This window comes from Physcomitrium patens, chromosome 13 (assembly GCF_059467195.1).
Source record: "Physcomitrium patens ecotype Gransden chromosome 13, ASM5946719v1, whole genome shotgun sequence".
NCBI classification, from domain to species: domain Eukaryota; kingdom Viridiplantae; phylum Streptophyta; class Bryopsida; order Funariales; family Funariaceae; genus Physcomitrium; species Physcomitrium patens.
In genome coordinates this window covers 400,938-417,878 of record NC_143422.1, presented here as the reverse complement: position 1 = coordinate 417,878, position 16,941 = coordinate 400,938, and positions in this window count along the sequence as shown.

Below are 16,941 nucleotides of genomic sequence, written 5' to 3'. Positions count from 1 at the left end.
AAACAACAAAAGGCTTTATTTCTAAGAAGAGTTGCAATATATGCTACCAAATTATTAGAAATTGTATATTTTGATGTTTGTGGATCAACGAGGATGCCATCAATTAGAGAAGCAAGGTACTTTATCACATTTATTGATGATTTTTAAGAAAGATGTGGATTTACATTCTTAAAGTGAAAAGTAATTGTTTCTCAAGATTTAAGGAATTTAAGGCACTTGTAGAAAAGTAATGTGAGTGCAAAATCAAAATATTGCATACAAACAATAGAGGTGAGTATATGTCAAAGAATTTTGATAATTTTTTAAAGATTCAAGGCATTGCAAGACAAACCTCCTTACATTCTACAACAAAATGGAATTTTTGAAAGAACAAATCACACCATTATAGAAATGGCAAGAAATATACTTTAAGTAAAAAATTTGGATATGAATATTGGACAAAAGCCATGATTATAGTAGTGTATGCAATGAATAGGTGCCCTATAAGTATACTCACATCAATGATTCTATAAGAAGCTTAGAATGGCAAGAAATCTTGTCTTTCAAATATGAGAGTTTTTGGATGTATTACTCATGTAAAAATTTGACATTGTATAAAGTTCAAATTTGATACAAATGGTACAAAATATATATTTGTTGGATAATGTGAAGGTACCAAGGTTTATTGTAACAGAGTATAGATAAGATAATTATATAGATAATTAGATCGATGGATATTTTTAAAATTGGAATTAAATTAGTCGACCAAGTAGGTCCCATTGTAGAACATTTTAGAAAGAATTTAGGATATTTATTTAGTAGGGCTCACCGTAGAATCTTTTAAAAAAGGCTTAGGATAGTTATCTAAGTAGAGTCCACTACATAAGAATATTTTAGAAAGTTAAGGGTGATAGGATAAGATATAAATAAGACTGGCCAAGGCCATTTACGACATCTAGTAAGATATGGCTTTAGATCTTTTTTCTAAATAAATTTTGGTTTTGCATCCTTTTATTGAGATTTGTTCTATTCTATTTTTATTTGATCAATTTTTTCTTTCATATCCTATTTTATTTAATTCTGTTCAGTTCTATTCAAATTTGTTTTGTCTTATTTTGTAATAAGGCTTTATGTTGTGCATTACAAGAGTCTTAGGTTTTGGAGATAATTTAGTTTGGTTTCATTTGGTATCAAAAAAAATGTTAGACTGTTCTTTAGTAGCGTGTCAATAATATGTAACCAGCTATTTGAGAGATGCGGCAACCATTTGGTGGCGATATTGAGTTCAAAGCTATGGAGCTTGTGATTGTCATTTTACTTATTCCATAAGAAACCTCTTAGAATAAATCCATATAGGGGAATTCGAACACATGGAAAGACCATGTATGTGAGCTCCAATTGTTAAGGTCACACAATTAACCGCTACTGCTGAATGCTTACCATACCGAAGAACACTTAACTTTTCTTCCTACTGTCCACTATCTCATATTAATACGATAACAACCACAACATCAATTTCAGTACCCTGTGTAATTTACGAACACACGAGCATAATCCAAATCTTGGAATGAACAACTTTCAATCTACAAAATCTGATCGAGACAATTCCTTCAATTACAATTCCTGTCCACTGAACTTACAACCTTGCGATAAACAGTGATTGGAAACTTCCATACATCAACAATCTTTCACAACAATTGATAAATAGTGATCCATAAACAACTTCGTAAATCAAACATTGATTCATTAAATCGATTCTCTTTACTAGAATCAACACTAATATAAAAAAAACCAGAAAACTAAGAAGAAGAGATAGCACCAAGCTTATCTCCGGCTCAGTACTATTGCAGTCTGACATTTTTTTCTTCTCTTCCATCCTCCTTATACTACCCCAAGATACCAACTCCTATACTATGGATGATAACTACTTTTCTTGACTATTTATCCATTCTACCTACTCAACCACCTTTTTAGTAGTTATCTATCCATGTTTATACAATACATTAGATATCTATATTCTAAAAATAACTACTTATTCTACATAGCCCCACTCCTAATTGTGCAGTGTTCCTACAAACACAGTATTGATAAACAAAAACGATTTTTTTTTTTTTTTTTTTTTTTTTTTTTTAATTGAATTGTTCAATCTCTTCAATTTTTGGGGCTAGCTCCATTTGGTCTTATTTCAATACTATATAATTGCTAAAACTAGCAATGAAGACAATGAAGATATTGAAGAAGATGATGATGAAGAATATCAACTACTAATTATAAAGAAAAAAACTTTGAAAGAGAAAAAGATTTTTTAAACTTTTAAATAATATAGAATTTATTCTTAAGCTTTACTACAAAAAAAATAAACCAAAAATCTATTACAAATTTTCTAGCATCTTAAAAATCCTAGTAGGTGCTTTAAATTCTAATTTACAAGCATCAAAATACTATTTTTTTCTATATCTCAAAAATCCAAATTTTGAATGTGACAAAAATTTTATATAAAATTTATTAACATGATAATACATATTTTTGGAATTTTTTAGCCAAAATCTTATCAAATTACTCAAGATATGGCTTAAAACAAAACCACTATTAAATCATATCACCTACTGCTTTTAGTTGTAAGCACAGACTTCAACTTCCAATAACTCCTTCATCACAACTTAGAATTCATCAAGCAATATATAAAAAATATATCTAAAAAAGTATTTTTATCAATCCTAATTATTGATTGTCAAAGTCATGAACTGAAAGAAGATATATAAACTTTAAAGGGGTCTTTTAGATAATGATGCTATTTTTAGAAAAAATCTAAAAATACAAAAAGTTCTTTATCATGGATCTCATAATTAATCTGAGCTATAAAAAAAAATTTAGAATGAAAAGCTATTAAATGAAGTTTATCATCTATTCTTATTTGTGATAATATGGCACTCAAAGCAAAGTCTAATGCATTTATTTCCATAAAGAATACCTTAGAGAAGTCATTGTGATATAAGATTGGTGCAAAAACAAATATTATTTTAAAGCTTCAAATGTTGCTTCCGCTTCTTGATTCTATTAAAGTTTGTCTTTAGAAGTCAAACATGTAAGTAGAGCTACAATTTGAAAAAAGTCTTTGATGAAGATCCGATAGTAATTGGCAAATTCCAAAAAAAATTGGATATCTCAGACCGTTTTTAAGATCTTTAAATCCATAATCATTTAAACTTTCTTGGGATCCATCATAAGTCCATCATTTGAAATGATGTAACTTAAAAAGTCAATTTGAATAGTATGGAATATATAATTTTTTATCTTGGTAAAGACTCCAATATCTCTTAATTTTTGTAATACATGATGTTGTTCTCATTGTGTTCAAGCTTCAATATACTAAAGAAATTGAGTTAATAGAGATGGATTCGAACAGGGGGAAAGACTGGTTATATGAATTGGGTCTGTTAGTATCACAATTGACTGTACTCAGGCTATCTGAAATCAATTATCAAACTACAAAACACCAATGCTTACTACTTCCATCTTAATTTAATCCATAATCTATTCTATGACTATCAATTCAATATTTTTTTCATATTCTTATTTGTTCATCTCCCAATTACTCTCTTTGTAGATTAGATATATTCAATTACTGATCTCCAGCTTATCTATTATATTCAATTTCTCAATTCATCACATAAAATTCAATATCTCAACTTATGACTGTCATAGCGTAGCCCTGGGCTACAACTCTCATAGTTTGGCTCTTGGCTTATGACTCTCATAGTGTGATCCTTGTCTTACGACTCTTATAGTCTGGTCTTCAACTTACGACTCTCATAGTCTAATCCTTGTCTTATGACTCTTATATTCTGGTCTTCAACTTACGACTCTCACAATCTGGCTCTTCGCTTATGACTCTTTCAGTCTGATCCTCGGCTTACAAATCTCACAGTTTGGCCCTCGGTTTCCGACTCTCATAGTCTAGCCCTCGGCTTACAACTCTCACAGTCTGGTTCTCGGTTTATGACTCTTTCCTCAACCTCTTTATCCTACCAAAAAGATGATCCATCAGCCAACAGATTCCAAAGGTTATGACCTTTTGAATGCTTAACCGTTTATTCCTCTAACAACCTATTGTTACCAACTAAACTGCCTAATGATCAGTCTAATTCTCAAGGTTGTCAATAACTAACTAGTAACTTATAACAAAATTTATTTACCTATTCTATATGGTCCCACTTCTAATTATGTAGCGTCCTCACAAACACACAATTGTTACCTACCTAAAAACTACTTAACAAAACTCTACAAAATTAATATTTCTTTTGGCCCACTTAATTAATCATTTGATGTATTATCAAATGTAGGTTCTATTGATCCTTGTTCTAAATTCAAATTTTCTTCCTCCACCAATCCGTCCATTGACTCTTTCCTCAACTAATTTAAGAGATCTTCATTATACTTTCCCAATTCATGGACGTGAGCTTCCAATTTCAAGATCTGGACATCTCAAAGTTCCAATTGATATTGCCGTTGACTCATCTATTTTGGAATATCTTCAATCAATACTTGTCACCAGCTCCTCACTATTAACTCTTAACTAAAACTACTATTCTCAAAAATACAAGAAATATAAGAAAATGGCACTCTAGCCAACCCAAAACAATACCACAAAATGACTTTAATTGGTGCCTTACTCCTATTCTTTTACTACTTGGTGATAATGACAACATGTTACCCATACCATCCATGAAAGGTAATGGGAAGTAATCTTTCTTGGTGGCCGCATTTAATTTGTAGAAATCTTGATAAATTCAAACTTTTCCATTCTTTTTTGGTACCATAACAGTTGATGAAATCCAGTCAATGAAAGGAATCGGATAGATAAATCCAACCTCCAAGAGTTTATCCAGCTCTTCTTTCACCATAAGTGAGTATTTTGGATTAAGTCAATATTGTCTTTGGTGTACTAGTGTAGCGTTTTCTTCTAATATAATTTGATGCTCATAAACTTTAGCTGGAATTCTTTTCAAATCCACATTCGACCATGTAAAAATAGTTTTATGCATTAAAAAATAATCCATCTAAATTTCTTTCTCCTTATCTTTTATACTGTTATAAATCTGAATGATTTGGAAGGCCTCTCTTGTACCTAAATTAATTGATTGACATCATGGAATTTCAAGAGTCTCTGGACTAATGTTGTGCTCAATTCTAAAATCTTACATAAAATCTGACACATTAAAACTTTTTAACTCCAGTCCATAGTACTAACGTGATTAACATCCTATCTATTCATCCAATATGCAATCATATGATCAGAATCGTCAATAACATCTAGAAGAACTAAGTACTCTCCTGGTCCCTTACATTGATATTTCGTTCTAGTGTGCTCAACAACTTGCCTTGTATCAGCATAAATTCGGTCAAATGCACCAAATTCTTTTTCTATAGACTCATCTTCACAATTCGACGTGAATTCTAAATTGGCAACTTGAGTTTCTCTGTGATATTGGATATGGTACATTTGAAATACAATTTTATCATTACCTTTTCCAATTGTCAATGTACCATGGCCCCAGTCATTTTGAGCTTTAGCTTGATACAACTATGATCATCCCAATAAAATTAGATATGATAAAACAGAGCTTCGCAAATGAAAAACAATATAATCAATTTTGTAGGTTATCCTTGCAATTATTGTATCAATACTTTGTAAAATATCCATAGGTTTAACTTGACCGGAGTTAGCCATTCTCAAAACCACTGTAGTAAGTAATAAGTGATTCAAACACAATTCCTCCATTGTAGTAGCATTCATAAGATTTACACTAGATCCTCCGCCTACTTGAACTCTCGATAACAACACTCCATCAATTGAGACATTAATCGTAGGTACACCCCGATCGGGATTCAAACTTACTTCTTAGATTTCTTTATTTTGAGATCTGCGACAAATGAATGAAGAATTCAAGATAGTTCGGCACTTAGGTGCTACTGCCAATAGTTGCTTCATAGAGATCGTGGATTGTATGGTACTTAAATCTTTTAGAATATCATACAATTCTATATTAGTAGTAAATTCCAATGTCCGTTTCTTCTTCCCAATCCTAAACACCAATGCAAGTAAATTGATTTTCTCTACATTAAAAATTGATAAAGCTATTGGAACTAAATTTGACAGAGCTTGTAAAATCGGTTCTTTCAACGGATAAGATTATTCTCCCAATTGGACTGATATTGGTTCCTTGGAATTCATGCCTCTTAGAGGATCTTTCAATGGAAAAGACGTTTTCCAAAACTATATAGAGAACAAAACAGCTCGACACGGAACCGAAGCCTCTATAATTGATACCTCATTGGGGTGCATAATCGATTCAGGTCTTATACTGAGTAAAGGACCTATGTCAGGACTTAGATTGGATGGTCCCATAATTGGATCCAATTGGCCCTTTGCTTTAGGATCACCCAAATATTGAATTGGTCATTTCTCCTTTTGCTAACTTCTTGTATGGATATGTGAGCCCAAAAGTTGGTTCACATTGTTGGTTAAACTAAAAAATCTAAAAAAAATGAGGATTTTGATTATGTTTTGTTATAATAAGTTAGTTATAGACATTAATGTTAGTGGCTTATTGATGATTAGTAGTGGAAAGAAAAATCAAGGGAGAAAGGAGTGGTAGAAAAGATAAGAAAAAGAGCCAAAAAAAAAAAAAAACAAAAAAAAACAAAAATAAAACAAAACAAAACAAAAATGGCCAAGAAGAAAGAAGGAAGAAGATGAAGAGGGACAAGGAGAAGAAGAAAAAAAAAGAGAAGAAAATAATTAGAAGTAAAATTATTGTGATGGGTTTGTCAAATTGTTGATTCTTAATGATCTAGAACTTAGATTTGGGTGTATGAATAGTCAAACTTGATGTTTAAATATGTTTTAAACACATTGGTGGAGTTAGTTTTGTCAAAAAACGCTTCGAATTGAGGGTTTTGGGCATGTCCAGCCCTAAAATCGGGTTTAGGACTTAGGGTTAATGTGGGCCCTTGGTCTTGATTAGGGTTGGTGGATTCGGATGGTGGAGATGTGGCCGCCATCCTTTGGTCTCTTCCTACTTGGATAAGAGGGTTGGAGGTGGCCACACTCCCTCTCTCTCTTTTTCTTTGGGGCGAAGCCATGCCAAATTGCTTCCCCACGTACCCTTGTTTCTATAGAGCTGCAATTACACAGTTGTAGTGTATTAGTTATTTAGAAATAGAACGTCAAACTTTACCAATAGTTAGATCTTGTCGTTAGCGTCCTCGGAACAGTTGGCACGTTTTTTTTTGGAGAGAAAACAAGAAAGTTGTGGTGGTTTTAGTGACAAGGAGGTCAGCTGCCGGCCAGATCTGGAGGTCCGACTTTGGAAGGCGATTGTTGGCGGACAATATTGAATTTGGAGCTGAAACTTTTGTGGTGGATGGTTCTTGTTGTCAGCTTTGCAAGGACTATTTGCACGTTTAGATTGAGTAAAGGCCAAGGAAGTTATGGTGGTTGGAGAGAAGAAGAGTCGGCCGTGGTGAAGATGTAGCACTCCGCCAACTCAAGCTACTTTGGAAGATCATATCTTGGAATTCACTCAAGATTTTCAAGAAAAAATTGTTGGAGGTGATGCGGTCTCAATTCTAGTTTCTGGAATGCTAAAGCATATGTGTTGCACAACTGGAATGGAGCAAGGGCAAGGGTTTTTGTGGCCAGGGGTGCTCTGACTAGGTCGAGAAAGTCAGGCAAATTTGAGGCAAGATTTCTTTTAGTTTAATTGTTGTTTTGCCTTGAATTTTGTTGGAGGACAAGCGCTTGTAAGTCTAATTTCTAAAATAGCAAAGCTTGTTATAAACAAGTTAGTGATGCAACCATTGTAGTGGAATTTGTGCAAGGGGGTTGCTGCCATGACTTGGAAGGTGGCGACTTCTAATTTTCTTAATTTTTAGGATGAATCTTGGATGAATTAGGTCAATTGCACGAATTGTCAATTGGATGATAGGTTGACTTATGATTGGATGAATGAAACTTAGATGAGAATTGGATGAATAGACTTGAATGAATGAATGTTATGGGATGAATGAGAATTAATGGATGGATGATTGATGAATGGAAATTTAGAATGGATGAACTTAGGGTTTAAGGATGAACTTAGGGTTTATGGATGAACTTAGGGTTTATGGATGAACTTAGGATTTATGGATGAACTTAGGGTTTATAAAAATTACGTGTGAGTGAAGTTAATCTACTTGACTACTAAATGTAATTAACGGTGGAGGAATTTAGCTCACATAAATGGTGCGTTTGCCGGGAGCCGATTTGAGAGACATTGTCTAACCATTTTTTTTTTTTTTTTTTTTTTTTGAGGTGAGATGATTGATTATATGGAGGAAGGAGATAATAGGAGCAAGATGATGGTGTCGTGATTGGAGGGAGCACAGCAGAAGGTATGTGGGTCCTAGAGATATCTATGGTTAGTTTGTTCTAGAAACCTTAGCATGTGATCGAGAGGTCGGTGGTATACTAATGGCGCAGGAAGCTGGAATTGCATGAGGTAAGCCATCATACCTTGAATGATCTATGTTAACTTAGCATTGTAATTCGTCGTTGTCATTGCCTTGTTAGTGGGTAATGCCTCGGCAATGAGCTGAATTGAGAATGAGGGGAGTTCTGGCCACGAAGGCAGAATCACAGTGTCTCGTTTACTGACCAGGTAAGCCCCACAACATAGGTTGTACCGTATGCCAAGATTGGACTAGCGGACTAGTTTGCCTTGGTGAATTCCATGTTATCGCCCGTAAATACTATCTTGGTGGTTTGCGTTTCCTACCCACCTGAGGGTAGGCTAGATTATTAATTATCAATTTAAAAATTTCAAAAAAAAAATAATAAAATAAAAAAAATAAAAAAAATGGGTTGGTAGGTAATGATAGAAGGTCAGTGAGGACGTTTAGATGTTCCTGAAAACTAGATTTCAAAAACCTACTTTGAACCAAAGACTTGAACGTATTGGAAGACGTGGAGGCAAGGTCGTGGATAACAAAGAAGCAGCCCCTTCTCGGAAAACACTCATTAGTAGTAGAAGTAATGAAGAATTTCTTGGAGGAGACATTAGAAGGAATTTAGAAAAGGCTTTAGGAGACGTCGAGGGCAGCGAGCTATTGGAGGAGTTGGAAGTGGAGGAGTTAGAGATAGAACACGTAGACCCTGAAGACGGAGTGTTTGGAGACGTGAACCTTAGGGAAATAGGAGAACATGATAGGACCTTGGACTTTATGCATGCGGTCGAAGGATTTGTTCACGAGATGGCGACGGAGCGGCTTCCAGCTTTGGATCCCTTAGTTAGGCCACGAGGTTTGCCCGTGGCTATGCCAGTAGGGCTATTAGCGACCACAGTTCCAGGGAATCTCCCCAAGTTCTAGGGCACCAAGGACAAGGATCCAACCCTACACATGGAGAGGTACATAGAGATCTTGACAACATCACTCATTGGGAACGAGGGGTATTACCTAGTTTGGTTCCCCGGAACCTTACACGGTGAGGCTTACAATTGGTACCGGGACCATGATGAGGGACATTTTACCACGTGGTCCCAGTTGCAAGTAGCCTTCTTAAACCATTTTAGGTCGGAGGTTGGACAAAGTACAGCCTTGAGAGCACTGGGAGCGATACGACAGCAAAGAGACGAGGAAATGGCTAACTAAATCAGGAGGTTTGACTTAGACTGCATGAGTTATGTAGGAGGATTGTTGAATGGCGATACGTTAAAGCAATTCTTTATTGAAGGATTTGCTAATCGATCTACAATCAAAGGAGTATTAGAGAGAAACTCAACCACTTTGGAGGAAGCCAAAACAGCGACACGCGTTGTAGATTTAATTGAGAGAAGTTATGAAAGGCATTGGAGGAAGGAAGATGAGTCTATTCCGTAATTTATTCTAATTAATCCCGTAAGCCAAGCGGTAGGACCAAGCACATCAAGTACACCTCCGATAGTCGACAATGGTGCCCAATATTACAATGTCATGTCCACGGCCACTAGAGCTCCAGTATCCTTATTGGCGTTACTAGAGCCACAATTGGAGAGGAGAGTGGAGGACTTGGAGAAGAAAATACAGGCCAGACAAGAAAGTTTTCAAGACTCCGTGATGAAGCAGATCCAAGCCTTGACTGAGCAGATGGCATTCATGGTAAAGAATCAAAATTCAAACACCCCACCTCCTTGGATAGAGTCTGGTAACCATAACTCGGGGGTTTGGTGCACTACTTGTGGCCAAAATGGGCATTCATCTCTTTAGTACTGAGTAAGGCCTCAAGGTAATCCAAATCCTCAACCATACCAGCCAACACAAGGATATGGAAGAGATAGAGGACCTCAACAGTGGCAAGGAGGTTATCAAGGTGGTCCTCAAGGATATGGTAGAAGTGGCAGGCCTCGGAAGGAGTACCATGAGCTTTGCAGGAGATGGCATGTGTCGGGTCAGTACTGGGATGACGGCCAACCATGGCCGTGTTGCAATGGTGGTGGCAATCACCATACCCATGAATGTAGACAACCTGATAAGGTAATTCAACTATCACCACCAATAACAAATCCTTATGAGAACGCGCGGAATAACATGAGAGATCAGAGACGACCTCATGGTGATGATCAGAGGGGCCTAAGACCTCCTAATCTCTACTACAACTATGAGGATTCCAGACAAAACCATCAACCTCCGAAAGGTTTACAAATCCGCCAAGGTTATATCCCAGTTGCCCAAAATCAACAAGGCGACTATCAAAACTATGTAAACCAGAAACAAGGTCCATCTTTTAACCAAGATGTTAGAGTAGCGGAAGAGGTCTTATTGAATGGTCCTATGCCATCTCTAGCAAAGACCACAGTGGTGATTGAAGAACATGAAGCACCTTCTAATTTAGTGACCCACGAATTGAAGAAGGACGGAGGCGGTGGCCATGAGAATGCTACTTTGGCTGTGATTACCCGAGGGCAAGCTCATAGGCAATCACCAATTGATGAAGAAGACTCAAATAGTAGTGAGTCTGAAGAGTTGTTAGATTTAGTAGCTCTTGAGGCGGCTGCAAAGGAGGCGGCAAGAATTACAAGGGAGGTAGGTGCCGCGGTGGGTGATGAAAGGTCATTTGAAGGTTCTGATCCAGGTAAAGAATTAGAACCGGGTGAATGGGAGGGTCCAGATATTCCAGAGGAGGAGTTTGGAGGGTTGGGTCGTACGATGCCAACCTCTCATCAGAAGTATGATCTCTGGAGGGACTTGCGGAGGATAAAGGCTGACATCTCAATTGCTCAACTATTAGAGATATCTCCTTTGATGAGGAAGAGTTTCAAAGAAGGATTGCCTAGGGCAAAGAGGAAGAAGAAGACTCAGAAGAGGACAGTGGCTAGGGTACAAGCATCTATTAGGCCAGTGGATGTGAAGGCAGTGGAGATCGAGGTCACTATTGTGGACAAGGTGGTTCCGAATGTGCTCATTGATGGAGGTAGTGGACTTAACATCATGCCACTTCATACCATGGAGAAGTTGGGATTGAATTTAATCGAACCTTCACCATTTGTATTAAACATGACAGATCAGAGTCCTGCTAGGCCTTTAGGCCAGATCACGAACTGTAAAATCTCTACAAGAGGGGAGGATTACTTAGTGACCTTCCATGTTATCAGGATGCACACTTCCAAAGAGTCTTTTCCACTTCTCTTAGGTCGTCCGTGGTTGAGGACGGCCAATGCCACCATCATGTGGGGTGGTGATAAGCCCTCCATAGTTTACGGTCCATATGAAAATCCCACTAAAGTTAGAATCAAGCCTTTGATAGGACTCGAGGTGGTTGATACCATATCTATTGGAGAAGGTACACCATTAAAATCCGTGGATGGGATGACGTTTGAAGCTGAGGTTCAAACCTTGAAGTGTCTTGGTCCAAATCTCTACCATTGGTCAGACAATGGAGAGTATGCCAAGTGGCTCCAAGACAACCCTGATTCTTCATCAAAATTGATGGCAGGATTGAATTTCATTGGAATGGAGATGAACGATGGTTTGACACCTTTAATTGAGGTAGATGCCTATTTCATTGGAATAGAGGATGCTAAAGGGGTAGAGGTTTTAGAGGAAAGTGAGCCTTTGGGAGGATCATTGAAATTTAAGACTTGTTCTTCGGGAATTACGGTTGGAGAAGACGTTTCCAGTTATCCCAATGTGCCTTCGGATTGGTATCGAGATAACAATGTGCAATCTCACGTTGCTAAGGAAGATTGGAAGTTTGTGACAGTGGAGTTTGAAGGAGAAGAACCAAGACAAATGAAGATGGGAAGCCAACTAGTGGATGAAGAGATCAAGGCCTACTGTGAATTGGTAAGAGAGTATCGGGAGGTCTTTGTATGGTCTTACAAGGAGTTAAAGGGAATTCCTCCTGAGATTGTAGAACATCAAATTCCCTTGATGACCGGTGCAATGCCGATCAGGCAAAAGGAGAAGAGAATGAATCCTCACCTTCAATTGATTGTGAAAGAGGAACTGGAGAAATTACTCCAAGCAAGTTTTATTAAACCTGTTGAGATCACAAATTGGGTCTCTCCCATGGTACTTGTAAAGAAGAAGAATGGTAAACTTAGGGTGTGTGTAGATTATAGGAAGTTGAATTTCTACACCCAGAAGACCACTTTTCCTTGCCATTTCTCACTAGCATCTTGGAAGTAGTGGCAGGTCACGATTTATACACATTTATGGATGGATATTTTGTATACAACCAAGTGTCTATTGCACCTGAAGATCGACACAAGACTGCATTTACAACACCTTGGGGGATGTTTGTGTGGCATGTGATGCCATTTGGATTATGTAACACCCCTGCTACTTTCCAACGTCTGGTGATGTCTATCTTCTCAGATTTGTTATACAAATCAATGACCGTGTTCATTGATGATTTCAGCACCCAATCTGATACAGATTCTCACATTCATTTGGTGAAAGAAAGCTTAGAGAGGTACAAGAAAGCTCGAATGGCCCTGAATCCAGAAAAAACCTATCTTGCCTTGACTAGAGGCATTTTGTTAGGATATATGGTTAGTAAGAGGGGTCGTGAGCCCAAGCCAGAAAAGGTGAAGGTAATTCAGAATTTATCACCTCCTACCAGTGTGAAGGAAGTGCAACGTGTATTGGGACACACCGGTTGGTATAAGGAGTTGATTGAAGATTATGCCACTATTACCCTTCCCATCACTAGCCTTCAGAAGAAAGGTACCAAATTTGTATGGACTCAGGCTTGTAATGATGCTTTCGAGGTTCTAAAGAAGGAATTGTCTTCTTATCCAATATTGAGGCCCCCGAGGTGGGACTTGCCTTTCCACATCTATTGTGATGCAAGTGCGATGGCAGTTGGCTGCATTCTGTGCCAACTTGTAGAAGGCCCAAGCAAGGGCAAGGATCATCCAATTGCCTAAGCTAGTAGGCAAATAAATCCTATAGAGAGAAATTATTCCACCACTGAGAGGGAATGTCTAGCCATGGTGTTCTCAGCTAAGAAGTTTAGACATTATCTGTTGAGCAACAAAGTGGTTTTTTATGTGGATCACATGGCCATCAAGTATTTGGTTAACAAATCTGAGTTGAGCGGTCGGTGTCACGGACACAAAATACAGACTTGAAATCTAACAAGAAGTTCAAGAAGAAGTGGCAGAACTAGATTAAACATATGAGTACAAGAACAACACCAAAAAGGTGAGCTAGAACTCCAAGAGATGTGTTGTCGGGACTGAAGAACCTTTTAGCCTCGACTCATATATATACTACTGAATAGGAAGCTTTTCGAGCTACTTCCGCTAACTAGGACGCTTCTCCAATAACTTCTACTAATTAGGAAACTTCTCGAGCAACTTCCTAGAATCTATCAGAATATTTTAGAACCTTCTAAGAGAATCTTTAGAGAATATTCTAAAAAATCTTCTAGAACCTTCTAAAGGAATCTTTAGAGAATATTCTAGAAGAATATTCGAAGAATCTTCCAATGTATGTCCATGACATCACCTCCTCTTCTAACTTCGAGGTCTCCGAGAAGCAATGTTGTTACCAGTCAATACCAACGCAAGAAAATGAAAATCTGTCGCATCACATCCGCTATGAATTCCAATTGTTGTTCGCGAGGCAAATGATTCATCGGCCCTTGGAGCCAACGGTAGTGACCAACACCTTCAACCTCTGACCAAGCGTGGACTTCTGTGTCTTCATTGTGAAACTGTCCTCCAAACACACCTTCTGGCTGACCGTCATAGGCAGGCTCGACCTCAAATACAATTACTAGCGATCTGTTGCTCGGTATCCTCCGACGTCGTCGTAGTGCAGGCGGTTCTTCATCTCGCGGTCGTCTTCGTGAGCTAGTCGCTTGAGATGACATAACAAGTGTAGTATCTTGACTATCCATGTCCAAAGGCTAAAATGATGAGAGCAAACTATAGTTGCTAACAAAGTTCTACACTATCGAACTATGGATTTTGGAGGTGCCCTCCCCCCTCTTTATGCTACTTGATGAGCAAGCTTCAGCAAGAAGCTATCGTTGAATCGGCTTAGATTTATGAGGATATCGTTGATGAAATTCTTGTACCTTTTTTGGTGCATTGGCAAGATTTTCGGCACGCTCCCACGTTCGTTCATTGATGTCGTATCCACTCCAATGCACTAAATACTCCAATTTTCTCCTATTACGCCGTGAATCTAGTACCTTTTCCACCTCGTATTCCTCATGGTTTTCAATTTCGATACTTGGTGGCGGACTTTGTACTCTTTGGGGAAAAGCTGACTCTCAAAGGTTCCAACAAAGACACGTGAAAGATTGGATGTACCTTCATAGTAGCTGGTAACTCCAGACGATATGCCACCGGATTGATCTGCTTCTCGATAACAAATGGCCCTAATCTCCGATAGTCCAATTTGTCACATGGCCGCTTGGTCTTGATATTCCATCGAAGAAGCCATACTTTACTTCCAACTTTAAAAGTAGGCGCCTCATTTCGATATTTATCTGCAGATGCCTTGTAACTCTCTTGGGCAGATTGCAATTGAAGCTTCAACGTCGCTTGAAGCTCCGATAGTTGCTTCACAAATCCTTCAGCTGTTGGGTTGTTATTTGCTGAAGAACTCAATAAATTGAGCTTGGGGTGGTATCCGTTGTCGTATTACGTGCTTTCCTGCTCGAGAACGCGCCAGGCGTCTGGCTGTAGAAGGTAGTATGGAGATTCGCCGATAGTCAAGCAGTCTATCAGTTTTTGACTGCTGGAATATAAACGACTGCAACAATGTACCGTAAATCTATATGGGTGCTCTTCGACTGCTTGTCGAAGTCCTTTTTGCCCAGCTGGTAGGTCTCTAGACGTTACAGAGAACCCCGTACAACCCAAACTGTTAACCTTCAATACTGCTTTGTACTTACGATCTTGTATCCACTGACTGTTTTGTTAGATTAACCCAATAAATTTCATTCACTCTGCATACTCAATCCTATAGACACCCTTTTAATCCTTCAATCACAGACGTAACTCGATTTCACAAAACAGTCAAGAGTATTCAAACCCACTTCATTTAAAAATCCCGATTCACCATTACAACATTGACTTCAGCAGCGATTGCCTCAGTCTTCCCCAAAACTCTACGAAGAAGAAAAATTCAAATTCTATGTCTTTCCTTCCCCGACCCGAAGCATGAAGCTCCTCTCTCTAATTCCCTGGATCTTCTTAAACCTCCAATAAAAAAAACCGAACTGGTAACCTTGCCGAAGCTTGAAAAATCCTTCCCCCCCCCCCCTCCCCCCCGATTTCCCCCTCAAAAAAAAACCACCCCCAAAACTATATCCCACCTAACCTTATCCTCTGAATTTCTTCAATCTTCCATCTTAGATCCAGAATTGGCTCCCACCTCAAGCTTGGATCCGAAATTGGCTCTCGTCGTCAAACTTTCTCCTCCGTTTTTGCCTTTAAGAAATCCATTTACCGAAAACAACGTTCCCTGAGACGGCACAGAGAACAGGACAGCCTGAAACAGAATCGAACCCCGTAATCGGGACCACATTGAGTCGCCCGACCAATTCAGGTTCTATATTGGGAAAGACGCCCGTAGTAACCTGGATGTTCCCGTAATTGGGTCAAATTGGTCCTCGCGTCAGATTGGCTAAGACCCGTAGTAAGACCTGGATTTCCCGTAATTAGACTGCATTGGGTTGCCCCACCAATACAGGTCTCATATTGGGTAAGAGGACCCGGATTGGATTATCAAAATTGGATCCAATTGGCTCCTCGAACCCGTCGTGTGAATTGGTCCTTCTCTTCCTACTGACTCCCGTTATTGGAATCGAATGGGGCATTTCAGTATGCCCCGGCTGACTGTAACGGAGTGACTGAACCTGACCACTCAGTATTTGTACTGGAGTTGGTCGATGCTCCCAATATTCGAGGTAACTGAATATTAATAAAATTCCCCTTTCTTTTTATTTTCACTGTATACTCGTGTTACAACACGACATCTACCCCCTCTGAACGTGTGCATCCTCCGGTATGCACCAATTTACCCAATTGGTGTTTGATTCAGAATATATCCCCTACGTCTTTGTCCAGTTTGTCTTCGTCACCTTCATTATCCATATCACTTTCATCTTCTTGCTGCGGAATCTCTGTACCTTCATTAAGGTCTTCCATATTCATCTCTGCATGTCTTCGTTTAAATATTTTTACTCTCTTTCCTGCAATTGGTATTTTCAATTTTGTACCATCTAACTCCCGTAATGAGTAAGTCGCATTATCATGAACAGTTGTTACAACATATGGTCCAAACCAACGTTTTGAAAATTTCCGCAAAGTACTATGTTGATTATCCAGACTATTGTCATAAACAAGTACCCAGTCACCTTCCTCGATTGCTTTTGGTCTCAATCGATGTTGCTTATCGAATCGCGCCTTGTTTTGTAAC